General features: G+C 40.5%; 1 pseudogene; it reads right to left on the reverse strand.

Annotated features, from left to right (window-relative positions):
* Nucleotides 1-218: 218 nt before the first annotated feature.
* On the reverse strand, nucleotides 219-27,019 carry LOC149165019 (uncharacterized; annotated as a pseudogene).
* Nucleotides 27,020-27,049: the final 30 nt, after the last annotated feature.

A 27,049-nucleotide genomic window follows, 5' to 3' on the forward strand; every position in this document is an offset into this window, starting at 1 on the left:
TGAAAAAGCCGAAGAACTTCTTTGTATAAGGGTCAAGGGAATGAGAAACTTTGGAAGGAAAACTTAGTCAAATCATTTAGAAACCCAAGAACCCTAAGCTAACCTAAAGCCCTGAAAAAATTCCCAATTAGTGAGCAAGAGAGTATTACAAGAAAATTAGATGGGCGTTGAAATAAATGAAACCCATTTAAACTATCTACAGTAAGTTATGTTGTAAGCTATGTCGTTGAAGGTTCTTGACAAGATACATAGTGATGGAGTCCCTTCCATCTATTCACATCCATGAGAATTTTTTAATATGTCGCGAGGCCTGCAATGGAACTTCTTCGTTAGAGAAGTGCTCTTGAAACCCTCCTTGACTACAGGAGGGGGGAAGAAGGAGTCTCCTTGCCTTCCATGCATTTCTTAGGGACATGGGGCTTCAAGGGTTTGCCTTTAGATACAAGGATTATGGACTCTAATTTTTCTTTGACAAGTCCTCCAACAGTCATATGGTAAACTTATTATTTCACACTCTAATATGAAAGGCTTCCCATAGGCAAGAAATATCTAGTGGAGCTCCTGCGTTGGGTGTGTTAGTATGAACATATGCTTTGATCATGGGGTCCTGGTTGGAATTCTCGTCGACTAGGTAAAGCACATGAATATTGTCGTCGACAATGGCCAGGGTGTTACAAGTTTCATCCTTGGATTTGCTGCTCCACGAGATTATGACAATGATCTCGTAGCCAGAGATAACCATCCCTTTAAATATTAATGTAAGCTTGCCCTCCACCTTGTCCATCTTGTAGGTTCTGATGAAAAATATGAAAAGATAAATGAAACAAGTGTTAAATACTCAACAATTTCGTAAAAGAAACCTTATCAAAAACAACTATCGACATAATAAAAATATAAAAATAAATATAATTATACAATTAAAAAAGTCGAACAAACCAACATTATGCATATTTGAAAATAGACAATATTATATACAACAAGGTGTTACCATTATGGTTAGGTTAAGACAAGAGTCCACAATCCATATTCTCTAGCAATATAAAATTTTATTTTTTTATATAATTAATTATTTTTTTTTATTAACTTTAATTTTCATGCCACTTTATCTTGTGATTTGATAAAGTTTTTGAAGTGTGGTAATATTACGACAACTCAATTTTTAAATATTACATAGTTTATTTAACCATGTAAAAGTGAAATACATATATTTTCTATTGAGAAGATTATATGTTTTATACAGTGGGATTTGATAAAGTTTTTAAAGTGTGGTAATATTACGACAACTCAATTTTGAAATACTACATATTTTATTTAACCATGTAAAAGTGAAATACATATATTGAAGATTATATGTTTTGGCCTTAGTGGAGTGAATTTTTTATTTTATTTTATATATATAACCATTTGCATTTGAGGAGATCATATGATATAAATGGATTAAAAGTAGATTGTTGGTCAATATAATGTTTGATTAAATCGAAATTATTTATAAAACTTTATAATATATATGTTAAATTGGAAATAATGGAACAAAGAAGAGGAAAGAAGCGGGGGTTAAAACACTTTTACTCATTCTCTCATCGAGATAAGAGCAATAAAGAGGGAAATCGAGATAAATGGAAGAGAGGATGTTACCATGGTAGACAACTTGAACGAAGAAATGTATAAGTGGTGGTAAATAAAATTGGTAAATAAAATGCATTGCATTTCATGCGGAACTCCAAAAATAAATCGTAGTTACGTTAGAAATAAGTCATTCTCAATATATAACATGATCCTTTTATTTTATATTTATTAAACCATGTTCAGATTTACATCATATTGAAGTACATGGAATGTGTGAGTTGGTGAAAACCTTAAATACTTAACTCTAATTTTATTTAATTTATAAGAAAATAAATATATGGATTTATTAGTGTCAATTTAGTGGTAAATAGTATTAGGGATATATTATTACAATTATGAGTTATAATTTAGTGTATATTTAGATTGTTTATGGAACAGATTCTTGGCTTTCTTTTGGTTGTCGGAGGTAAAGAGTGAAATATGGGGAGCTGAGAGAGGGAACGAGCATAAGCCCGAGTAAGTATTTTGACTGGTTGTTCCTGAGTGACAGGATACTCCTACAGTGTCTCTTCTTCGAAATGAGGCTTTTCCAAATGAGAGGAAGGGTCTTTTCGACCTTCATGATCCATGCATTAATTTTTTCGAGTCCATGCGGACATTTATAAATGAAATAAAAAAAAGCTATGGATGGCGGTTCAGGCCCTCCTTCTAGCACCAATTTGTTGACATGGCAAATTTTTGCGATACCAACAAGGGGAACTAACCTGATCACAGACCCCAATTAGGCCTGCTTTCATTTGGAATGGCTAATTCCAACAGGTTTTAAGGGACCCCATAAACTGTTAAATGTGTTGAAATATTGCTTATGGGAAGAAGACTTCAATTAAATCAATAAAACAAAAAAGCTAACCTTTATGTATTAAATCCCATCTACACTACTTCTAACGACTCTAATCTAGTCCTAATTATCCTAATCTATCCTGCAGGAGCAAAACAAAAGGAGGTTAAACATCATATATAAATCCCAAGTCCAAATGAATCAATTACTGGTCCACATAAGAACAAGGTTGTATTAAATCTTAATCACAATGCAATTACTTATACAGGAATATACATTCCTTTCCATACAAATAACACTTGCAACTAATGTTTAACAAATTCTGGAATCAACAACCTTTCATGAATTATCAATGCTATTGAATTACATTCAAATAACCAAGAACAACCATGAACTGGTGGTTAACAATATGCACAAAGCAAATCACATTTATCTTCATGCCAACAACAACACACTGATCCTAAACATATGAGAGAAAAGGAAAACAAATTTGAAACAACAGGCTCCTCCTTGAACCAAGCAGTCCTCTTTACTCACAATAAATCAAAGTCATTTTTCTCCAGACAAAAAAGCCCTCCTCTCCTATCCGGAGGGAATATTTATGCAGCTGGAGATGACTCTTGGTCTTCCCTTAACCCTTTCACCTTCCCCCTGTTTCCTTTGATATACAGATCAGAATACACATATGTAGAACAATTGGTGTCACTGCTGACACGTAGAGGGCATTTTCTGTCACTAGAGCGCTTTGCTTCATGGGGAAATGATTAGATGTTGATTAGAAGAGGATGACTATGTGTCATATCTTCATGATGAGATCTAGGGCAGTTTCGCTTTCGGAATACACAGGCAACACTTGGAAACCAACAGAGAATGCCAAAGGCCGGTTCTTTCAACAGAACACATCCGCATATATGAGTTCTCCGGATCCGCTTATGCATCCTTTACTCCTTACCTGCAGAGATAATAGACACCAATCATGCTTATGTAAATACGACATAAATGATTTAAACACGTAAGTCTTGCCTTCATTAAACATTTATTACACCAAATGTGAAAGAATCGCCCCCTAATTTTAAATTTATGCATTGATTAAGTCCCACGAGTGCGAATCCAATTTATATTGAAAATCATGGCATAACACATAACCGGATGGTATTTCAGAAGGGGTCTAAGTGGTAACCGGTATTGCGAGGATGACCCCTGATTCCACTCTTCAAGTGACACGTGGTAGCTATGAGGAAGGAGGATACTGCTTTTCAAACGGGTATTCCTCGAGCAACTCGTTCACCCGAAATCTGTGTGGACCGTTGGTGTTAGGGTCCCACCCTAACCCCCTTATTTATGTAATGGGATCACGTCATAGTCAAGAGTCAATAAAGCCCATATTAATAATTGTAAGTGGTTAATCTGCAATTAATGACGGAACCACAGTTAGTTGCAAATGGGTCGTAGTATTAGATAGATGGTATTAATAAAACCCATGGTATTGACCCGTGGTATTGCATGTATGAGTCATATATAAAGGATAGAGACTCCCTGCGAGGAGCATCGTGTCTTATTTTGTAGTCGAGCTCTGCTCTATTGGAGGTTGCCCCCTCGAAGAGGCAAGTGAACATTACTCTCTAAATAATAAAATCATTGCTATTATGTGTTCTGGGTATCTTTTCTTCGCATATTCTGTATTTGGGTATCATTTTCAGGTTAAGAGCATAACAAGCGGTATCAGAGCACTTTCCAGGGCCGGTGGGATCTCCATTTCTTAGCAAATTTATTTTTTTTTGGCTAGAGACGTGTTCCGGCGTCTTTAAACCACGGGATCTGTCGTTGAGCGCATAAACCTACGGATTTGGGGAGGCATGCACGCAAGAAATACAAGAGGTGGTCACGTCTGTTGGACTCCCTTGTAACCCCTGTGGGGACCCCTTCGAGTAGTAGCGCATTAGACAGAACCGCACACGGATTGTCTTCCACGTACCCTCTGGGTATATTGGAAGCCCCCTAGGCTCCCTTGAAACCTCGCCATAGATAAACCGTCAGCCGTCTTGCGGCTACATTACACCAAGAACAGCACTCGGGGAGATTACTCGCCCGTACGATAGGGTAGTCGAGTTGTACGGCTAAGGGTACGGTCGATCCTCCTTAGTTAGAGCCCTGAAACATTGGGCTGAGTACTACTACCAGACCCTTATGTATATTGTGATCTGTAGCACCTGACACTCCTCAATACCATAGTTCCCTTTCGGGGTGCTTATTGGTGATCTAGCCCATCAGAATTAGGACGACGAGCTTAGCATGGTGGTACCATTCACTTCTTAGTGAAAATTTTTTAGGCGGTCCCAATTTTCAAAAAACCCGGTTGGTGTATGGTAGAAACTAGAGCTCAAGCAATGGCCAATGAAGGATGGACAAATTTGAAGAATCAATGCACAACCTCCACCTTCAGCTTACCGGACTATGTAACATGGTCGAGAAAATAGTCCTGAAGGGCAAGGAGAAAACCCACGAGGAGGAGTATAATGGCACTGAACACAATGACGGTGAGTCTAGCCACTCTCCTCACGTCTAGCACACCCATCCACCACCCAGTCAGCGACCTCCCAAGTTGGATATGCATAAATTTGACGACTCTCACCCATCGGCATGGATAGCACAAATGGAGCAGTATTTCAAACTAAATCGCATCTTCGATGATGAGACTCAGCTTATGTTGGGGAGCATGTACTTGGACAATGAAAGGTGGCAATGGTGGGAATGGCATCAACGTTGAACTGGACCCTTTAAGACTTGGACCAAATTCACCAAAGCTCTTCAAGACCGCTTTGACCAGGAATCATTTTTTTTGGGTCGTCTTACTAAGCTCCGACAGACTGGTACAATGGATGAATATATTACAGCTTTTGAAGCCTTAGCCTTCCGCACTTGGGGTCTCTCAGATGTGTTCTACACGGAATGTTTTATCAGCGGTCTTAAAGAAGCTATCAAAGCCCAAGTACTACTGCACCACCCTCCCACATGGACGGAGGCTTGCAAGGTTGCTCGTAACATGGAACGTACATTAGCAGCCCAATACAGTCGCCCAAATTTCTCCGCTAAAGGTCGCCCCCCACAGGCTCACAACACGACTCAAACACTTAAGGTCCAAAAGATGTCACCTGAAGAAATGGCCGAAAGAAGAAAGCAAGGCCTATGTTACTACTGTGATGAAAAATACTCCCCAGGTCATAAATGCAAGGAGCCCAAATTTTTTCAAATTGATGCCACTGACTACAGCTCAACAGAGGAAGATCCACCGCTGGAGGAACATGAGCCGCTAGAAGAAGACAACCAAAAGGACAATGTCTCTGATGAACCAGTTATTTCGTTGCATGCTTTGGCAGGGATTTCTTCCCCTCAAACTCTCAAAATCAGAGGTTTTATTAAACATCGCCCAGTAGTAGTCTTGATTGATAGTGGAAGTACACATAATTTCATCCATCAAAAAGTCGCAGAAGGAGTGCATTGTTTTGTACGAGCAGTTTCTAACTTCCAAGTTCAAATTGCAGATGGAGGCACAATGAAATGTGAAGGCCGTTGTGAAAATGTCAAACTTCAAATGGGGGATTATCAGTTGAAAACTCACATGTTTTCCATACACATGGGGGGTTGCGACATTGTCCTTGGCACTGAATGGCTCCGCACTCTTGGGCCAATCACAATGGATTTCCAGGAGTTATATATGAGTTTTAAGCAGAACAACTACACACATACCCTCCGTGGACTCCAGGTGGGAGCCCCCTCTATCATCAACTCGCATAGGATGGAAAAATTGTTAAAAAAGGGCAATCATGGAGTTGTAGCTCAATTTAATGCCATCCAGGCAGTCGAAACCAAGCCTCTGCCAATTCATCCTGAGATGCAATAGATTTTAAATAACCATCTGCCGGTCTTTGACAAGCCTCATGAGCTTCCACCCTCGCGAGGGGAACATGATCATAGAATCACCTTGGTTCCAGGGGCCCAACCCCCAACTGTGCACCCATACAGATATCCGTTCACCCAAAAGAATGAAATAGAAAAAATCATCAAGGAACTTTTGGAAGCAGGTGTCATTCGTCCCAACATTACTCCTTATTCATCCCTAGTGGTCATGGTGCTCAAGAAAGATGGGGAGTGGCGTATGTGTCCCCACTTCAGGGCCCTCAATAAGTTGACATTCAAAGACAAATTTCCCATCCCGGTGGTTGATGATTTGCTGGATGAACTCAATGGGGCTCAATTCTTCACTAAGATGGATCTTCGCTCAGGCTACCACCAAATTCACATGAAGGAAGTCAACATCCCCAAGACTGCTTTCCGAACTCATGAAGGCCATTATGAATTCCTAGTCATGCCATTTGGTCTTTGTAATGCCCCCTCTACTTTTCAGAGCCTTATGAACCACATTCTCAAACCATATCTCAGGAAATTTGTCCTTGTCTTCTTTGATGACATCCTCATCTATAGTTGCACTTGGGCCGCACATCTTCAACATGTAGATCTACTCTTGCAACTGCTTCGCAAGCATAAATTATTTGTTAAGATGTCCAAGTGTTCGTTTGGCATGGCAGAAGTAGAGTATTTGGGCCACATTGTGGGGCGTGAAGGTGTCAAGGTGGACCCCAAAAAGATCCAGGGAATGCAGGAATGGCCTCAATCTAAGACCTTGAAGAGCTTGAGAGGATTTTTGGGTCTCACAGGCTATTATCGTAAATTTGTCCGCAACTATGGTCGCATAGTGAAGCCCCTCACCCAACTCCTAAAGAAAAATTCATTCTTCTGGAATGAGGAAGCACAAGGGGCCTTTAAAGCTCTAAAAAATGCCATGTGTTCCACTCCAGTCTTAGCACTACCTGACTTCACCAAATCTTTTGTCATTGAATGTGATGCTTCGGGTACAGGTATTGGGGCGGTCTTAATGCAGGAAGGGCGACCGTTGGCCTTCACAAGCCAACAACTCAGTGGGAGGAATCTGGGCCAATCTACCTACGAGAAGGAAATGATGGCCATCTTAGATGCAGTCGAGACCTGGCGACCTTACTTATTGGGGCGACGTTTCCAAATCCACACAGATCATCACAGTCTTAAATATTTTTTGGAGCAACGCCTATCCTCCCCACAACAAAATAAATGGCTAGCCAAAATGCTGGGATATGATTATGAGATCATTTACAAGAAAGGGAAAGACAATAGTGTAGCAGATGCATTATCTCGTCAATTTGAGGAGGAAAGTACTCTGCTAGCAATTTCCCTCCCCATTCCAGAATGGATTGAAGAGGCTTGCAGGGAATGGTTTTCACACCCCGAGCTCTCCCAACTCATTTCTCAATTGCAGGTAGATCCCAATTCCACCAAGGGCTACTCGTGGTAGGATGATATTCCTCGCTACAAGGACAAAGTCGTAATATCACCAACATCCACCCTCAAAAGTCGCATTTTGGCAGAATTGCACTCATCTCCCATTGCAGGACATTTGGGCTTTCATAAGACGTATGCTCGCACCAGAAGATCATTTTTTTGGACAGGCATGAAAAAGGACATCCTTACTTTCGTAGCAGAATGCGATGTCTGTCAACGCCACAGAAGGGGAAACCGTCAACACACCAGGCACATTACAACCATTGCCCATTCCGACATCAATTTGGATGGAGGTTTCTATGGATTTCATTACAGGTCTTCCAAAGTCAGGGAACAAGTCAGTCATCATGGTGGTTGTGGACCGACTGTCGAAGTATGCTCATTTCTGCGCCCTACCCCACCCGTTTACACCAATTTTGGTTGCTCAATATTTCATGGATCATATCTTCAAATTGCATGGCATGCCCACTTCTATTGTGTCCGACCGCGACCCAATCTTCACCAGTAATTTTTGGCAGGAACTCTTCATAATACAAGGCACTCAACTAAAACTCAGTACTTCCTATCATCCGCAAACAGATGGTCAAACCGAAGCCGTCAACAAATGTCTAGAAACCTACCTTAGGTGTTCACTTCAGAAAAGCAACACCTTTGGGTACAGTGGCTACCTCTGGCTGAATGGTGGTATAACACCAACTATCATGCCACCACCAAAATGACTCCTTATGAAGCAGTATATGGTCAACTCCCGCCTTCACCTACTTCGTATCTCAAGGGATGCTCAAAAGTACAAGCAGTGGATCAACTCCTACAACACCGTGCAACCATGCTCGCCCATATTTGAGAGAATCTTCATCAAGCTCAGAACCGCATGAAGCAACAGGTAGACCAGCATCGCTCAGAGCGCCAATTTGAAGAAGGGGAACAGGTCTTTTTAGGGCTCCAACCATATAAGAAAACATCACTCAAACACAAGGGGTGTCAGAAACTCTCTCCCAAATTCTACGGACCATATCAAGCACTTCAGTGCATTGGAGAAGTGACCTACAAGTTGGCCTTGCCACCTACTGCAAAAATCCATCCAGTTTTCCATGTCTCATGCCTCAAGAAAGTGATTGGGAACAATTGCAGAATTCAGACTAGTCTACCTGAATTGGACGAAGAAGGGTCCATCTGGCTTCAACCCAAACAGGTCCTAGACACACGAGACAAGAAACTGCGCGGCCGCATGATTAAGGAAGTCCTCGTCAAATGGAAAGACACCTCTCTGGAAGATGCAACTTGGGAACCAGCCACTATTCTTCAGCAGTTTCCGCAGCTTCAGCCTTGAGGACAAGGCTAGTCTTAAGGGGAGGGCATGTTAGGGTCCCACCCTAACCCCCTTATTTATGTAATGGGATCACGTCATAGTTAAGAGTCAACAAAGCCCATATTAATAATTGTAAGTGGTTAATCCGCAATTAATGACGGAACCACAGTTAGTTGCAAATGGGCTATAGTATTAGATAGATGGTATTAATAAAACCCACGGTATTGGCCTGTGGTATTGCATGTATGAGTCATATATAAAGGATAGATACCGCCTGCGAGGAGCATCGTGTCTTATTTTGTAGTCGAGCTCTGCTCTATTGGAGGTTGCCCCCTCGAAGAGGCAAGTGAACATTACTCTCTGAATAATAAAATCATTGCTATTCTGTGTTCTGGGTATCTTTTCTTCGCATATTCTGTATTTGGGTATCATTTTTCAAGTTAAGAGCATAATAGTTGGATCCACAAAGGGTAGATCAACGATGGAGGGACTTAACACAAGAAAACACTGAAACCCCCATGGTCGGGCTGCACAACCGGACTTGAAGTATCATAGATGGGAACCTATACCCTATCGGGTCCACCATATGGGTTTTTCCATTAAAAATCGCGACCAAAGCGTTTTATTGAATACACAGGAATATACATGAAAACCCGAAGTCAGGCCATACAGTCGGACTTCAAAATTTATATACCGGAGCTTATAATCATTGACGGGTCCGCAGTATAATGGTATGCTTTGAAAATTGGGTCCAGAGCATTTTAACGAAAATACAAAGGAATACATGGCAAAACCTACAGTCGGGCCATACAACCGGACTTCAAAATTTATGCTTCCAAATTGATAATTATTGGCAGGTCCGGAATATCGCAACGTGCCTTATATAAATCTCTTGGGTTTCGCTGATTGTGATGTGCGATTGGGGCTCCAGACCCAATAATATATATATATATATATAGGCTTTTCTCGTTTATTCTTGTGTTTTTTGGAAAAACATTAGAGTCGGGGTTTTTCAAAGGGAAGGCTTAGATTGCGGATGCGCTAGGATTATTAAAGGTAGTATCTATATATATATATATATATATATATATATATATATACTACCTTTAATAATCCTGGCGCATCCGCAATGTAAGCCTTCCCTTTGAAAAACCCCGACTCCAATGTTTTTCCAAAAAACACAAGAATATACGAGAAAACCCACGTTCGGCCGTATAGCTGGACTTGAAATATTATATGCCCGTAACTATAATCATCAGTGGGCCCGGGGTATAACGATGTGCCTTATATATTGGCCCCCAACCCTACCGATTGGGATATGCGATGGGGCTTCTGGACTTGATAATGTATATATTGCGGTTAATAAATCCATTGGGTCCAGAAGAGTGGCGCGCTATATATATAAGCTTTGGACCCGGCCGATAGCGATATGCGATATGGTTCTGGACCTGATATATATGAATTTGGGCTGATAATGCCGTTAGGTTCGGAAGAGAGCAATGCGCAATGTTAATTGCAATAGGCCAAAAATGGGTGATTTATGCATATGTTTGAGTATATCTATTATAAAGGGTTATAATGGAGATGAAGGTGTGATGGAAGGTTTTTGAGGGTTGAAAGGTGTCGATGGAGGATATGGATAAAGGACTAGAAAGGATTATAAATCGATCGTGTGGCAGATGTTTAAAGAGGGGAGCTTAACTATTAGGAATTGGAGATTTGGCTCGGCAACGAGTTAAGGTCTTTGGAATAAAACAGATCATTCGGAGAGGTGGAAGATCAACTTTAGGGGACCCATTCAAAATTGCTACCAAGGCAAGTTTTGATAGGGTGGTAGTTGTGGCCACAAAAAATGGCGAACCGTTGGGCGAACTAGTTATCTTTGTTTCCAAATAAACCTCAGATCAATAAAACATTAGGGTGTTAAGATAAACTTGAAATGAAAATTGTACAAATGAACAGGAATGGGTTCCCCTTCAACATTAATTGCTTCAGGTGGGATAAATACAAATAGCTTCTACTTACTGATAGGGTTTTGACAGGCATTCTCCAATGGTGATTTTATGGAATTTATTAACCTTCCTTTACCTATTTCCTACTTTCAAAAATCCTTTCGGGGCCATCATTAGTCTGTCAATACCTGTTCAGGTGTGTACCTCAGCTCTTTATTGCTCATCAAACTTGATGTAGATATGTTTATCTACACTTTATATGAAAATTTCAGTGCTATATTTTCATATGATTGAATGGGGCGCAATCATGGATCATGCCTTATTTTTAAACCACTTAAGTAAGGTTGCGCTTGTTGTATCAATCGGTACTCTGAGCCCAGTAACAGTCCTTACTCTAACCAGCTTCCCAAACAACATGTCCTTCCAGATTGGCACAAGGACTTGACATTTCATTTTCTTTTAAATAAGTCCTTCCAATTTAAGGCACAAGGACTGGAGCATAATTGGATTTTCCACATGGTATATGACAGTGATTTTAGCCCATGAAAGGAGATTTACTTGTAGATAACAGGTATTGGATAATTTAGTGTGGTGGATGGAACCAATGGAGAATGACTGCAAACCTTACAGCCAAGTATAGGCTAGGTCTGAGTGAGATTAATTCAAAATGCAGTGCCCCTCCATGCCAGTCCAGTTGTAGTTACACATTTTTGTTTTATAAAGATGCCCCTACATGCTCCAGATATCCAAGTTATCAACATATCTTACCAAGTTCCCAACAAATTCCAATGAGTGGTTTTGGTTTAAATTCCACAAATGATTTTCAAGTTCCCATGGGCTGATTGAAAATTTGTTTGATTTACAAGGTAATGATGGATTCAGGATCAACAAACTCATCAGCAAGTTAAGGAGGAATGGAAAGGCTGAAGGTGGTGAATGAGGGAAAATCTGAGAAAGGTAAAAACAAGACGGGAGGACCGAAATTAGTTAGCTAAAAAAGGACTATAATTCAAAACAGAAGGAAAATAAACTTTGCAGAAAACAAAGAAAGGAAAAGACTGAAATGTAACTAAACTAACAGCAAAATAAAATGAATTCTAACCTATTCAGGAGGTAACCACCATGTGGTGGCTACTGGAAGTATCTCTTCAGATGTTGGCCATTAACAGGGAGTTTTTCAGTTTCTCCCTGTAAAGTTTTCAACCTGTAAGTTCCTTGACCAATTTTTTCCACAACTTGGAATGGGCCTAGCCATAAGTGTTGGAATTTCATGTGTTTACCTTTTGGCTCATTTAACTTGTCCCATTTCAGGACTAGCTCTCCTACTTGGTAATCTTTATCTCCTGCCAGATGGTGATCAAACCACCTCTTCACAATCATTTGGTGATTTTTGAATTTAATTCTAGCTTTATCTCTCAATTCCTCCAACCTCATCAGTTGGTTGATCCTTTCTTGAAGCAAGGCTGAAGGGGTTCCTCTTGAAGCTTGGGAGAGCTATAAAGAGGGAAGGGTAACATTTGGAGGCAAGATGGCTTCCTGTCCATAGACGAGGAAGTATGGGGAGTTTCCTAAGGCCACTTTAGGGGTGACCCTATCAGCCCAAAGGGCATTAGTTAGAGTGTTGTGCCAGTTCCTCTGGTTGTTAGTGATAGATTTACATATTATGCATATGAGGTTCTTATTTGAGGACTCTGCAACTCCATTTCCCTGGGGGTAATAGTTTGAGGCATACCTGATGTGAATTGATTTATCAATAGCAAATTCAGTCAATTTCAGTGATGAAAAGTAAGAAGCATTATCAAATATGAGAGCGTCAGGGATGCCATACCTGTTGATAATGAATTTCTCGATAAATGATATTACCTCATTTTTGTTTACCTTCTGAAGCAAGATGGCTTTGGTCCATCTGGTGAAGTAGTCGGTCGCAGTGAGTATATAATTATGTTGTTGTGAGGAGTTTGGAGTGATATTTCCTATGATATCTAGGCCCCACTACTGGAATGGGCAATAAATCATAACAGGCTTGAGGGGAACAGCTAGCTTTCTTTCTCATCCTACGGTGGTTTGACACACTTTGCATTTGTGAGCGTAGGCATGTGAGTCTCTGAACACTGTGGGCCAATAATATCCAGCTCTTAATATTTTGTGAGCGGTGGTCTCTCTGCTATAGTGACCACCTGCTGGGTCGTCGTTCATTTCTTTCAATACATGATTGGCATCATCCTTTTCCAAACACCTCAGCCAAATTCCATCATAATTTTTCCTGTATAATGTGTCATTGGCCAAGTGATATTGATTAGATTTCAATTTGAGCACTCTCCTCTCTAATGTATCCATGTGTTCAGGACATGATTCTCGTGTGAGATAGAACCGTATGTCGTAATACCATGACTCAGGATCCAAAAGGGCTTCTGACGCTTCGTGTTCGTATATCAGCACTTCATTAATCCATAGGGGCTCCTCCCTGCATTCTACTCATTTGTTTTGCATGCTTTGTGCTTGATCTGGATTTAAACAAGAACACAACAATTTTCAGAGATAGCCATAAACACAGAGATGTAGCGGAAATAATACTTCATTTCATTAATGTAAAATACTGAAATATGCTTACAAACATAAATGGAAATAAACCATCTAGGGCAATGGTAGCTTATCTCTGAGAAGCGATGTGGTGGCTACATGCCTTTGAACTATCTTACTATGAGGCTCAAATGCCTATTTATTGTTGAGAAACAATGGAAAACCCTAAATATCCAAAAACCTAACCCTAGAAGATGAAAGGCCAAACTATGGGCCCCGTTTGGGTAAATTGGTACATCAACTTCCTGGGGTCATAACTTTGGCATATGATCTCCGTTTTGCACGCACAATATCTCATTAGAAAGATCTATCCAAGAACAAAAACTTTGGGAAGAGAAACATTGGTCCATGTGTTATCACCCTAAAATCTTTGTCTCTAAGCTTTGGTAAGTTGCCTTGTTTCTAATCATAGTCTTATAAGTTTTGAGTCAGCTCATCACAATTAGTGTCATTCTCATTTACAAACCCTTCTTTCAGTCATGGTGTTAAAGGGTCTCTAAGTCATTTCATGCTTTAAGAGTTAGGTCATAAGGTTAGAAGTCTTTCAAGGTCATATCTCTTTTCCATCAAAGTTTGACAACCTCATTCCATGTCCTAGAAGCCTCAAAATGTGTTTAGAATTCATATCTCACATTACTTTGGAGAAATTTTGAAAGTAGCTACGAAATCACTGAACTAGGAGTTTTCGTAGCGCGCTACGAAACCCCTGTAGCAGCCTGTTTTAGCAGAAAAACTGTTTTTACTAGTTAACTTCCAAAAGCTTTCCTGAGCAGCCGAGAACTTAATTTTGTAAACTGAAAGAGGCTTTTATTCCTAACATGCTGCACTACATAAACCTCTTTCAGTTTCTTCAATTCCATTCTGAGGTGGGAGAAATTTATGGTTAAACTTGCGCTACGAAACTGTTGAAAGTCAAGCTTTGTCTTATGGTTTTATCAGTCTTTTTCAAGATCCGTTTCTGGTTACAAGAAGATGTATTTTGGAATTCTGAGGGAGGTTTCTCTTCATAAACTCTCCAGATACAATAACATATATCACTTTATTCATAAGTGTTTTCAGTTGGGAGATACTAAGCTTTCATTGAGACCCTACTTTCAGAAAATGGATTTTTCCTGTTTGCCACGTGTTTTTCAAGGACAGTTTCTGGACAGCTGGAGAAATGTTTTAAAAAACCAGGAGAGGTTTTTGTTCGGGAAAACATGGGCTACAAAAATATCCTTCAGTTTTGTAAAATGTGTCATGGATGAAGAGATAAAGGCTCTGTACCACGTGCCAATTTTCAAGGATCTAAACCTAAAAACAGGGAAACATGTTCCCTAATTTCTAGGGTTTGTCTTCAGCAGTCAGATGACCACGTGGGAGGCTTCATCAAATTCGACTTCTTGAGGTTTCAAGTTGTCAAATAATGCTTTAAATGCTTAGATAAGGTTGTTGAATCATGATAAGGAGTTACACTTCTAGTTGTATTAGGTCTCTAGGACTGCTAGTTAGGTGTCATTTGCATTTAATAATTAGTTTTATGTATCAATAGGTGTCATAGTAGGATGAATTCGAATTCCCCTCATGCTGGAGGAGGAATATCAGTTATGTAAAGAGCTCTATATATAGAATAAGATCTATTGTACAAAGGGTTGGAAAATGTTAGAGAAAAAGACTACTTTTGTAAATGATATGCAGGGATTGATATATACAGAAGCAGTTGGACTTTTCTGAAGCTGAGATTCTTAGTGTACTTCAGTGAGCTTCATCTTTTATCTTTGAAATGCTTTAATTCCATAGTCTTAATGCTTACTTCTCAGGATTCATGAAGGATTTTTTATGTTCAGAATATGTGATGTTGTCCTTTCCTTAATTCTTACAGTGGTATGGATGTATAATCACTCAGAATTCACTGAATGTGCTCTGACTTCCTGTATACATTCATAAACTGTGTGGTCCCATATGAATTTATGTTCTGAATGTTTAAATGCTGAATGCCCTGACTTCCATGTAGGTATTAAACTCTGATCTATCACTTTAAATTCTTTCCTTTTGAATACCTTGATGTATCATTACTCAGAATTCATGCCCACATGCTCTGACTCCTATGAACTTCAAGTTATTGAGACTTTCTTGAATGTGTCACTCTTTCATTGAAGTATATACAAGCCTCAGTTTTATAAGAAGAGCCATTTGTTATCCTTATCTCTGTCACTGACTCCATAGCCCAATGGTAGCAAGTCTCCATCTTCCAATCTACAAACATACAAAATCACAAACCATAGAGTTAGCCATCTATCCATATCTTTAATCAATATCATTAACCCTTTGAGAGAGCCCTCTCAGGTTGAGGAGGCTAAGCCTCAGCCTAAAGTCGGTTTGAAATAGTTACTTGAAGTCTTCCTGGTTTGCAGCCTTCCAGGGCCTGATTTTGAGATAACATTTTGGTGCGTCTGCCGAGAGCCTAAAGATTATTCATTCCCGAAATCATGAAGCTGAACTTCTGAAGGTAGCAGGAGCTCAGACATCTATTTGAGGCTGCAAAACTACCTTGGTGACTCCACACATCGAATAAGAAATTGGAAGGTGACTCCACTTCTAGAAGATCAGTAGTTTGATGAAGCTTCAAGATGAGTTCCACTGCAAGAATGAATGCCAGGTATGCTCCTATGAATCGGTCTCATATCCCTGGTTTTCCAAATCCTATGCCAAAGGTTGATTGGTTAGATGATGTTCCAATGTTCAAAGATGAAAAGAAGGACAATGCTGCTCTTCATTTGGTTAGGTTCCATATGCATGTACGCAGTCTTAAGGTTCATTTCCCTGAAGATTGTCTCATGAAGATGTTTATGACCACTTTAGAAGGAAAGGCATGGTCTTGGTATAAAAGTTTGGAAAATGGTTCATTATATTCTATTGCTGATTTCCATGATGTGTTCTATGACATGTATAAAGAGTGTCATCCCTCCTTATTGCTGGTCAAAGATTGTTGTAAACATTCTACGAGTTTTATTCAATATTTGGAGGATTGTTATGATGATGATGAATTTATGGATGAAGAAATTTTAGAGGCTCTTCATAACAATGCATTTCAACACCAAGAAGAAAGTATAACATCTCATGAAACGCAGCATGAAGATCAGCAGGGGTTTATTTGTGTAAACCATGTTTCATCCTTTGATATGAATGAAAAGATGCAGCAAATTTGTTAGTCTTTTGATCATAAAGAATATGAAATTGATTGCAAACACCAAGAAGAAATACTGGAAGAAATTTTTTATAACCCTCAGGCAGAGGAAAAGGTTGTTCAATTTTGTAATTCCTTGCAGCAGCTTACTTCAAATAATGATCACAATAGTGAGGAAAATTACATTGTCTATGGGAATCATTCAGAAAGGCAGTTGGATAGCATATCAAATAAATTTGGTGTGGCTGAGGATAAGTTGTTTGAAGATATAGAATGTTATGAGAATCATCAAACTAACCATGTGTTTTTTGACCCTATAGCTGACTACATGGAAAAGATTTACTGTTCAGGCTTCAAATTATATGTTCATCTTGAAGAACAGTTACACCTCATGCTTCCTTGGTTATTTCAGTATCTGGTTTATTTATGCTTCAAGCACAGTAAGGAGATCCAAGTTTCAGATCAGATTGATGATTGGCTTCATTGGAAGTTTCATGTTCCTTGAGCTACAATTGGAGAATGCAGCTGATAGGGTAGGTAGGAATGTGCAAATAAGCTCAGGGTAGGTTGACTGAGCATCTATTTCAGTAGGTGCAGTTTGAATTCTTCGTTCAGAAAACATAAAGGCTTGAGGAGAAAATTGGGCAGAGGTTCAGAGTTTTATTCTAAAGGATGGATAGCGGCACTGGAGCTGCAAGTTCTTAGTATACCACAAGGGCACACTATCCCTAGTGGAGCCACTGTTATCACCCTAAAATCTTTGTCTCTAAGCTTTGGTAAGTTGCCTTGTTTCTAATCATAGTCTTATAAGTTTTGAGTCAGCTCATCACAATTAGTGTCATTCTCATTTACAAACCCTTCTTTTAGTCATGGTGTTAAAGGGTCTCTAAGTCATTTCATGCTTTAAGAGTTAGGTCATAAGGTTAGAAGTCTTTCAAGGTCATATCTCTTTTCCATCAAAGTTTGACAGCCTCATCCCATGTCCTAGAAGCCTCACCATGTGTTTATAAGTCATATCTCACATTACTTTGGAGAAATTTTGAAAGTAGCTACAAAATCACCGAACTAGGAGTTTTCGTAGCGTGCTACGAAACCCCTGTAGCAGCCTGTTTTAGCAGAAAAACTGTTTTTACTAGTTAACTTACAAAATCTTTCCTGAGCAGCCGAGAACTTAATTTTGCAAACTAAAAGAGGATTGTCTTCCTAACATGCTGCACTACATAAACCTCTTTTAGTTTCTTCAATTCCATTCTGAGGTGGGAGAAATTTATGGTTAAACTTGCGCTACGAAACTGTTGAAAGTCAAGCTTTGTCTTCTGGTTTTAGCAGTCTTTTTCAAGATCTGTTTTTGGTTACAAGAAGATGTATTTTGGAATTCTGAGGGAGTTTTCTCTTCATAAACTCTCCAGATACAATAACCTATCTCACTTTATTCATAAGTGTTTTCAGTTGGGAGATACTAAGCTTTCATTGAGACCCTACTTTCAGAAAACGGATTTTTTCTGTTTGCCACGTGTTTTTCAAGGACAGTTTCTGGACAGCTGGAGAAATGTTTTAAAAAACTAGGAGAGGTTTTTGTTCTGGACAACATGGGCTACAAAAAAATCCTTCAGTTTCGTAAAATGTGTCATGGATGAAGAGATAAAGGCTCTGTCCCACGTGCCAATTTTCAAGGATCTAAACCTAAAAACAGGGAAACATGTTCCCTAATTTCTAGGGTTTGTCTTCAGCAGTCAGATGACCACGTGGGAGGCTTCATCAAATTCGACTTCTTGAGGTTGCAAGTTGTCAAATAATTCTTTAAATGCTTAGATAAGGTTGTTGAATCATGATAAGGAGTTACACTCCTAGTTGTATTAGGTCTCTAGGACTGCTAGTTAGGTGTCATTTGCATTTAATAATTAGTTTTATGTATCAATAGGTGTCATAGTAGGATGAATTCAAATTCCCCTCATGCTGGAGGAGGAATCTCAGTTATGTAAAGAGCTCTATATATAGAAGAATATCTATTGTACAAAGGGTTGGAAAATGTTAGAGAAAAAGACTACTTTTGTAAATGATATGCAAGGATTGATATATACAGAAGCAGTTGGACTTTTCTAAAGCTGAGATTCTTAGTGTACTTCAATGAGCTTCATCTTTTATCTTTGAAATGCTTTACTTCCATAGTCTTAATGCTTACTTCTCAGGATTCATGAAGGATTTTTTATGTTCAGAATATGTGATGTTGTCCTTTCCTTAATTCTTACAGTGGTATGGATGTATAATCACTCAGAATTCACTGAATGTGCTCTGACTTCCTGTATACATTCATAAACTGTGTGGTCCCATATGAATTTATGTTCTGAATGTTTAAATGCTGAATGCCCTGACTTCCATGTACGTATTAAACTCTGATCTATCACTTTAAATTCTTTCCTTTTGAATACCTTGATGTATCATTACTCAGAATTCATGCCCACATGCTCTGACTCCTATGAACTTCAAGTTATTGAGACTTTCTTGAATGTGTCACTCTTTCATTGAAGTATATACAAGCCTCAGTTTTATAAGAAGAGCCATTTGTTATCCTTATCTCTGTCACTGACTCCATAGCCCAGTGGTAGCAAGTCTCCATCTTCCAATCTACAAACATACAAAATCACAAACCATAGAGTTAGCCATCTATCCATATCTTTAATCAATATCATTAACCCTTTGAGAGAGCCCTCTCAGGTTGAGGAGGCTAAGCCTCAGCCTAAAGTCGGTTTGAAATAGTTACTTGAAGTCTTCCTGGTCTGCAGCCTTCCAGGGCCTGATTTTGAGATAACAGCATGAACCTATGTTGCTCCCAGTTTTCCCAAAAAACACTGTTTAGGGCCTCAAAATGGCTCTGGAAGTTCAGGACCCGAAAAACTACTAAAAATAGTAAGTTGTGCTACAATTAAGGAAACTGGAAAAGCTAAGAGAAACAATGGTGGGGGTCCAAGTGGACTTGGCAGGTGGCCACCAATATCCACCTGGATCATTCCTCCCCCCTTAGGAAGCAATGGTCCCCATTGCATTGAGTTCCTCCATGAGATGAGGAAAATTCTACTGAACTTGGTCCCTGTTGACCCACTTTCCCTGGTGAAGAAGTTGGCCTACTTTGACAACTCGATACAGTTGGATATTCTGTTGGCGAGTGTGCTTGATTTGTGTGTCCATGATCCGATCAGTTGCAACTTGTTCCATGTATTCTGGATTTAATTCTGTGGGTGTGAGTTGTTCTACAATGTCAGATGTGTCTAGTAATGGTCGAAAGTATGGTCGAAGGCGGTCCACATTGAACACTGGGTGCAGGCCAAGGAATGGGGGAATGCTGAGCTCAAATGCATTGTCTCCCACAGCCTTAGTAATGGTGTAAGGACCATATCGGAGTGGTCTCAATTTCCAATAGGCTTCATTAAGGTGTTCCTTTTGCAAATGCAACCACACTTTGTCGCCCACCCAAAACTTGTGTGGCACCCGATGTTGATCATGTCGTTGCTTGTACTTGGCATTTGATTTCTCCAGAATGTCACGAACCTACTGGCGAATATGTTGGATGTGCTCAATGAAGCTGGTTGTGTTATCTGTTTTGGACTGGACATGAGCCAAATCTATGTGAGTAGCTACAAATGGCATGGCCACATCAATGGGACATAGTGGCTGGAATCCCAAGCCCACTTGAAAAGGGCTATGGCTAGTTGAGTTGTGAAGAGCTCGGTTGTAGCAATGCTGAACATAGGGGAGGCTCTCGTCCCATGTGCGTGGATGCTTTGAGTTGTACATGTGCATAATGTGTACAATCATCTTGTTGACAACCTCTATCTTGCCATCAATTTGAGGATGGAAGGATATGGACTTAGTGAGTTTGGTGTCCAACATCGACCAAAGACTGGACCAAAATGAACTTAGGAACTGACTGTCCCCATCTGAGATGATAGACTGTGGGATCCCAAAGTGCACCCACACTCATTCAAAGAAGAGTTTAGCAGTGGCTTCTGTTGTGATATTCTTCTTGCAGGCCACTATAATGGCCATCTTCGAGAACTTATCGACGACCACAAAAACATAGTCGTTTCCATTCTTAATCGAAGGAAGGCCTAACATGTAATCCATGGAGACCGATTCCCAAGGTCTACTAGGGGTAGGCAGCAGAGTATAGAAGCCTTTCTTCTTGATGGTCGGTTTGGAATAGCGCAGGTAGTACATGATCTGATGTACTTCCTGACATCTTGTTGAAGATTCGACCAATAGAAATACTTTTGCAATACTGCCACCATTTTCTCGACCCTGAAATGCCTAGCAGCCCGACTAAAGTGTGCTTACCAAATCATCTTAGAACACTCGCTTGAAGGAACACAAAGGTGACCCAGGTGGCATAACAGGGCATCCTAGAGGTGAAAATCTAGAACATGCCGACCCGCCAATAGTGTCTGGTATGTGTGGTTGAATTCTGGGTTGCTTTTGTAGAGAAGTGGCCAATCAGAAGTCTCATGCCCAAAAGAGTTGAGCGCGGTGGTTAACGCCATGATCGGTGGTCGACTGAGGCAATCTGCAACATTATTGGTGCTACCCTTCTTATACTTGGTATTCAAATGGAACTGTTGCAGGTATGTAGACCACTTCTGATGGCGATCATTCTGCACTTTCCCTTGGGTTTGTATGAACTGCAGCGATTGGTGGTATGTGTGGATGACCATTTCCTTCCCCAAAATGTAATGCTTCCATTGTCGGTAGGCCTGCACAATGGAATACATCTCTTTGTCATAGGTGGGATACTTCTGGACTGTGTCTGAAAGTGTCTCACTATGATATGCCACCGAATGCCCGTGTTGAGTAAGGACTGCCCTAATAGCATAGTCAGAGGCATCTGTCTCGACCTCAAATGGTTGTTGCAAATCTAGTAATGCGAGCACTGGTGCCGTCCGAAGGCAATCTTTCAACTTTGTGAATGTATTCTATTGAGATTTAGACCAAAATAATTTTGCTTTCACTCCTCCCTTGGTGACTTGACTCAAGGGCCAAGTGATATGAGAAAACCCCAACACAAACCTGCGTTAGAAGTTGGCAAGACCTAGAAAGTTGTGGAGCTCTGTCAGAGTGGTTGGAGATGGTTAATCCTGAATGACTTAGATATTGGTTGGATCCACATGCACCCCCTGTTCATCAATAATGTATCCTAGATACTGAACCTAGGTCATGCCAAAAGTGCATTTCTCCAAATTGGCACATAGCTTGTGTTGCCGCAGTGTTTGGAGAACTTGTTGGATGTGGTGGAGGTCCTCTTCCCAACTCTGGCTGAAGATCAAGATGTCATCCAAGTATACCACTACAAATGAGTTGGTGAATGGCCACAAGATGTCATCCATTAGCCTTATGAAGGTTGTAGGAGCATTCGTCAATCCGAAAGGCATAACCAACCATTCGAAAAGGCCCTCCTTGGCTTTGAAGGCAGTTTTCCACACATCAGAGGGTTCAATTGGTACCTGGTGATATCTTGACTTTAGATCGATTTTGCTGAAATATTTTGCCCCATTTAGTTGGTCCAGGAGGTCATCAATCTGTGGGATCGGGTACCTATTACGCACAGTGATCTTGTTCAGTGCCCGATAGTCAATACAGAGTCTCCAAGTCCCATCCTTCTTTTGTACCAACACGATCGGGCTCCCACAGGGCAATGAACTTGGATGGATGTGACCTTTCTACAGCAACTCCTGAATCTGCCTCTTGGTTTCATCGTTCCTCAGAATGGAGCGCCGATAGATTGGTCCATTGGGCAGCGATGCACTTGGGGTCAGATTGATGGAGTGCTTGACCTGACAGTGTAGAGGAACCCTTGCAGGGGAGGTGAAGATGTCCTCGTACTCCTCCACGACCTTGTCCATTTGTAGTTGTTGTGTAGAGGGGCCCTATCTAGAGGTTTTGGCCACCATCTTCTTCTTTCCTTGAGGGAATATCATCAAGAAACCAAATTTCCCGGTTTTGGAAATGAGCTTACTGCATTGTTTTGCAGTAACCAAAGAGATGGCAATAGGTAGTGTTACCTCTGGTATCCTGCACAACTTATTTCCCAATGTAACAATAACAGCATGGGGCCTTGATTCATACACAGCATGTCACTTCCACAAGTATGGTTATCCTAATAATACATCACAAACTTCAAGGGGAGTAATGTCACACAATACCTAATCCATGAAGGGCTTGATGTTGTATGGAAGGTGACATTGCTGGCTCACGCGAAGATCCCGTCCTTGGTGAAGCCACCTGATGGTGTACGGTTGTGGATGTGTTGTGGTCGGTAAGCCCAACTACTTCATGACCTCTACCGAAATTAGGTTCTTTTGGCTCCCACTGTCGACAATGAACTGTAGTGGGGAGCCCTTTACCCACATCTGGGAGTGGAAGAGATGCTCCTCCTCCTCTGGATCTTCGGGTTCCTCCTTTTGTATCTTCGTGGTGGCAACGGTGGCGTTGGGCTCCACATCAATAATCTTCTTCCCTTTTTCATTCCCCTTGTCAGGTTCTGACTCAGAGTCATAACATGCATCTGATTCTGAAACCTTTAGCTCGGCCACCAATGACTGCTTGGCCTAACACTCACTTGCGTTGTGAGTAGAGCTCTTATGGAAATCACACCACTTTCCCGTGTCCTTTTTCAGCTTCAGGACGTTGTTCTTTGATTGCAACTTTGGTGGGTTGTCTTGGGCTATCCCACCTTGGCTTTTTCCTTTGTTTTGCGGTTTGGGGGCACCTTTCCCTTGCTTTGGATTCACAGATCCAAAGTCTCGCTTCTTCTGTTTAAACTTTTGCTTGGCCTTGATGGCATATCGGTATGCCATGCCGAGCGAGGGGATGTTCAGGAATTTGATTTCTTCCTGGATGTACTTGCACAGGTAGCCACGGTATTTGAGTACCAAATGCTACTCCAAATGTTTGATACCCAACTTTGTGCGAAGGGTATGAAAAATATTGGTAAACTCTGGCACGTCTTGGTCCCTTCCTTGCCGCAGCGTGGTCCACTTTATGTATTGACCCTCATAGCTTCCAACAGGGTAGTACTGCTCCTTGATGGCATCCTGGAATGAATCCCAAGTGGGTGCCGCTGAAAATAGTGAGCCTACACTTTCATCCTTCAACTCGCAGTATGTTTCCCACTAGTCCTAGTCGTGGGGGGTTGCTTTGAGAAGAGAGAAAATAATCTTTTCCCGACTGGAAAAATCATGAATAGAAAAACAACCCTCTAGCAGATTTAACCATTTATCTACAACATCTGCATCTATTTGACCCTTGAATATGGGGATTTCCAAATTAACTTGTAGCTTAAAGGGCATGGCATTTCCAAACGAGCTGCCGGAAGCCGATGCATCACCTCTAGGTAGTTGCTGAAGGATCTGGGCAAAGTTGTTCATCATTGCATTCCTTTGTTGCTCGAGGGATTCTTTGAGCAAGATTTTAATAGGATCTCTTGCCCCCTCATATTTCTTTTCATCCACCATGGGAGGCTGTCGGGATTTGCAAGGCTGGCCTTGCAAAGGTTCGACTAGTTCAAGCCCTAACTCCTTATATCCCAACCTCGTTGAGGACATGCAAAGAAAAACAGAGAAGAAAAAGCAGACCACTCTGATACCAATGATCCATATTTAAACAAGAACGCAACAATTTATAGAGATAACCATAAACACAGAGATGTAGTGGATATAAGACTTCATTTCATTAATGTAAAATACTGAAATATGCTTACAAACAAAAATGGAAATAAACTAGTTAGGGCGATGGTAGCTTCTCTCTGAGAAGAGATGTGGTGGCTACATGCCTCTAAACTATCTTACAATGAGGCTCGAAGGCCTATTTATTGTTGAGAAATAATGGAAAACCCTAAACATCCAAAAACCTAACCCTAGAAGATGAAACACCAAACTACGGGCCCTGTTTGGGTAAATTGGTACATCAACTTCCCGGGGTCGTAAATTTGGCATATGATCTCCGTTTAATGTGCACAATATCTCGTTAGAAAGATCTATCTGAGAAACACAACTTTTGGAAGAGCAACATCGGTCCATGGACCCATGTTGCTCACAGTTTTCCCAAAAACCGTCATTTAGGGCCACAAAACAGCGTTGGAAGTTCAGGACCCGAAAACTTGCTAAAAATAGTAAGTTGTGCTACAATTATGGAGACTAAAAAAGCTGAGAGAAACAATGGTGGGGGTCCAAGTGGACGTGGAAAGTGGCCACTAATATCCACCTGGATCAGTGCTTCAGATTCTTTGGATGCCCCTTCTCTATCCGTTAAGGCTTCTGCTACTAGCCTGCACAACCCCTGCCCTTGGACTATCTTTGCTGGCTTAATCTCGAGGTCGAATTCTCGAAGTGCAGTGCTCCAATTCCCTCTCCATTCACCCATTTCTTTTTGCATGAAGAGGGCTCTCACAGCAGGATGGGGAATGATTACTTTAGTCCTAGCCTTTAATAAATAAGGGCGGAAATGTTTTATGGCCTTAAAAACTGCAAAGCCTTGTTTCTCCACATCTGGGTAGTTTAGTTCTGCTCCTTGGAGATTATAACTCATGTAAGAAATAGGGAATTCATTGCCATCATCATTTTTTTAGTGATAATTGTGGCATATGAAATATTAGAAGCAAAAGTGTACAAGAAGAATTCCTTGTCGAAATTGGGGTTGACCAATGTAGGAGCTTTTGCGATGGCTTCCTTGATTCACTGAAATGATTTCTTAGCATCATCGCTCCATTTATACACAACGTCTTTCTTCATCATTAGCTACATAGGGCGCACTATTTCTGCAAAACTTGAGACAAATTTTCTAACGAAATTGATCTTCCCGAAGAAAGATGGCATGGCCCTTTTATTTGCAGGGGGTTGTATTCTCATGATGGTCTCTATTCTTTCAATATCAATAATAATCCCTCCTTTAGAGAGGATATGACTTAGTAGTTTCCCTTCTGTGACTGTGAAGATGCTCTTCTTGGGATTGAACGATATTCCATACCTTTGGCATCTTTCAAAAATCTGTCTCAGGTGATAAATATGATCCCTTCTGTGATATGAATACACAATGATGTCATCCATGTAAACCACTATTGATCTGTTAATCAACCCTCAGAAAGCTATGTCCATAGCTCTCTAGAATGTGGCACCCGCATTAATAAGTCGAAAAGGCATTTTATGATATGTGTAGGTGCCCCATTTAGTGTTGAAGGTTGTCTTCAGTTGATCCCCACTGGATACCAACACTTGATTATATCCTGAAAACCCATCTAATAGGGACAACATCTCAAACCCAGAAACACACTAAAGTATGTGTTCCATAGAAGGGACATGATAGTTATCCTTTTGCGATGCTTTGTTCAGGTTTCTAAAATCGATACATAGCCTGATGTCTCCATTTTTCTTTCTCACTGGCACAATATTGGCTACCTAGCCCGTGTGTCTGATCGGGAAAATGATTTTAGCATCCAACATTTTGTTCAATTCTTTCTTCACCAACAGTTCCAGGCTTGGATGCATCTTGCGAAATTTTTTTTGGTAGGGATTAGCCTCCTTTTCTAAAGAAATTACATACTGCATAACGCTGGTATCAAAGGTTTTTAGGTTTCCATATGTCGATGCAAAGACGTCCTTGTATTCTTTAATTAGCTTGACAAATGCATCCTTTTCTTCTCGAGAGCACCCCAAGCCCAAATTAATAGTTTTTGGGTCTTCTTTGGTCCCAAGGTTGACCAATTCATACTTCATGGATGAGCTATTCATTTTGCAATTAGTTGGCTTCTTGAATTTACTATGCAGGTCATACAAGTCCTCCATCTTGACAACTAACTTGGGAATTGTATCGAACTGGTCCTTTTCCTCACCTTCCCTCTCATTCATAAAATTGTCATGTTCTTCTTCATTGATTATTGCATTCTTGAACGTCTTCTCGCAGTGCAAGAACTCCAAGATTTTCTCGTCATCTTCGAACACCTGCTAGTTTGAGATGTTATCAGGCACGGATGGTCTGAAAATCAATTCAACATAACATTTATTCTTCTTTAATCTAAAATTAGGCAAAAGTTTTACAGCCATAATAGCCATCAAATCAGCATCTTGGTTTTGTCCTTGAGGCATGTATGTGATATTAAAAGAATCAAAAATGTCAATTGCGCTCCATACCTCATGCTGGTACCTTACCAGGTGTGGCAAATTGCAGTGTATCCACTTCCTTACCTGATCCATGATTATTTGTGAGTCACCAAAAACTTTAAG

The sequence above is a fragment of the Pinus tabuliformis genome, chromosome 5_1 (assembly GCF_031772625.1).
Source record: "Pinus tabuliformis cultivar Carrire ecotype Pingquan chromosome 5_1, CPIR1, whole genome shotgun sequence".
Lineage (NCBI taxonomy): Eukaryota > Viridiplantae > Streptophyta > Pinopsida > Pinales > Pinaceae > Pinus > Pinus tabuliformis.